The following is a 2,319-nucleotide window of genomic DNA, read 5'->3' on the forward strand; positions in this document are numbered from 1 at the left end:
TTTCCTGCCTATGCAGGGGGTCGGACTCGATGATCTACTGAGGTCCCTTCCAACCCTAACATCTATGAATCTATGAACCTCACCAGGGCTAGACCACACCTTCTGGCTGCCTGCTCTCAGCCTTACAGTGGCAGACACCAAAAGTGTTCTGTCACACACATTCCCCCTTAAAATGGCTACCAGGGGGGGAGGGGGGTGTCTCCCTCTGCTCACCGTGCAGGCTCATCTGTTGTCTGCAACAGCCCACCAAGTGGCGAGCACCCCAATTGCGATCTGCCACACTGACCAACTGTATAGTTGAGAGAAATGTTTGTCAAACTTATGTATAAAATGCTCTTGCTCAGGTCTGGGAAAGAAGCAGCTACAATGGAAACTAAACACCAGTTAAAACAATTACTTTTGTTTAATTTCATTATGTATATGTAAATGAAAATGAAAATATTTTTTTCACATACATAATGGAATTAATACGGACTGCATTATTATTATTATTATCATTATCATTATTATAATATGGTTCCTGAACCAGCACTGCTACAATAACACTATAAACCTACTCTCCAGAATCAGAATCAGACTTTACTTTCTACCGTTGTTGACTGCAAAATCTACAGTAATACTGGATTTTCTTTTTTGACTTTCCCAGATACCCTATCAGTTAATATCTCTGACCATCAGAAAAGGGTCAGTAATACCTTCTTAAAGGGATAACCAACTTGTTTTTGTAGAACAAGGAGAGTATAAGTTTATAGTCAGTGATTTTTTGTTTCTAATAATTTTAAATTATGTTTTCAGCATACTGACTATAGTTATAGCCATTTGATTTTGTTACCCTTGCTGAAAGCAACACAGACCAGTATTTCAGTTGGATATTTCCTGTTCTATTCTTTACAGTGTGAAATATTATTTTCTAATCTACATTTGTTTTTGTAGCTGTTTACCAGCTTCACTTTTTTTTTTTTTTTTTTTTAACATGAGGATTATATTAATTGACCTGATGGTCTCACTCAGAGTAATTCTGTTGTCTTGCGAGACAGACAGATTCCTACTACTACTACCACCACGAAGATAAGATTGTGATAACCCAGGAGTTGGCAATTATTTTGGCTGGAGGGCCATTTACTGAGTAGCCCTGCTCCTTGATAGGTGCTCCGCCCCCCTGGTTGCCATCTTGGGACCGGAAGTCCCACCCCCTAATCCCTGACCTTTGCCACCAGAAGTCCCTCCCCTTGCTCCCAGAAGTACTCCTTTCAGCAAGGGGGTTTGCCATCTTGGAACCATAAAAATGCCAAATTATATTCTAAAAATCAAACTATAAAAAAAAAAAAAAAAAAAAAAAAAAAAAAAAAAAAAAAAAAAAAATCAAACATCTACAACATCCATTAATTTGATTTCAAAAAACATTTTTGTCTTGATTGATATGCGTTTGTGTAGTGTACATAGAGGTGATTGCCCAACAGCTTAAAATTAAGTCTTGTATATTGTTAGGGTGGGGTATGGGTGGGTGGGTATAGGTTTGTGGGGAGCTGTGGGTGTGTACGTATGTGGGGTGTGGGGGAGGGCGTGGGGTGAGGGTGCACATGGGTGTATGTGGATATGTGAGATGTAGGATTTGTGAGGGGCTGTGAGTGTGTTGGGGGAGGGTGGCTGGGGAGGGTGTGTGGCATGTGTGGAGGGGGAGGGTGGCTGGGGTATGTGAAGGGATGTGGGGGTCTGGATGCATGGCAGTGTGAGAGGGGTGTGTGTGTATGTGTATGGTGGGGTGTGTGTGTGGGCCTCACCCTACGAAAACACACACACACACACACACACACACACACACACACACACACACACACAGAGTCCCTCCCTCACTGTGCCCTCCCCCAGCTCCTGGTCCTGGGGCTCTGGCACAGCCCTGTGTTCCCACTTACCACCACTTCCCCCACACACCTGATCTGCCACCACTGTCCTTCTCCTTTCACTTCCACATCCCCACCCCCTGCCCCCCCTTCCAGCACCGTGTCCCAGCTGCACTGCATGGAGCCAACCCAGCCAGCTCCTACTGAGTCCTGTGGTATGGCAATGTAGCTGGGAACCACCTAGTGCCGGAGTGGCTGGGGGGGGGGGCGGGGGGGGGGGGGGGAAGAGTGAGAAGGAGCAGTGGCACTGGGCAGAAAAGCAGGGAAATGGCAGCAGCAGGTGGGGGGGGCAGTGGCAGTGAGCAAGAACGCAGCGACAGCTGGGTGGGAGTGCAGGGCCCATGTCAGTGTCCTGGGGCCAGAGCTGGTGGGGGCTCAAGGCGGGGGGGCGGGGGGGGGGGGCCCCGGCGGGGGGGGG

General features: G+C 47.0%; 1 protein-coding gene across 15 annotated transcripts in view; it reads right to left on the reverse strand.

Moving 5' to 3' along the window:
• The window catches only part of PBRM1 (polybromo 1), a 125,437-nt gene that overhangs the window by 4,633 nt on the left and 118,485 nt on the right, over nt 1-2,319 (reverse strand). The window lies entirely within an intron of this gene.

The sequence above is a fragment of the Alligator sinensis genome, unplaced genomic scaffold (genome assembly GCF_000455745.1).
Source record: "Alligator sinensis unplaced genomic scaffold, ASM45574v1 scaffold78_1, whole genome shotgun sequence".
Lineage (NCBI taxonomy): Eukaryota > Metazoa > Chordata > Crocodylia > Alligatoridae > Alligator > Alligator sinensis.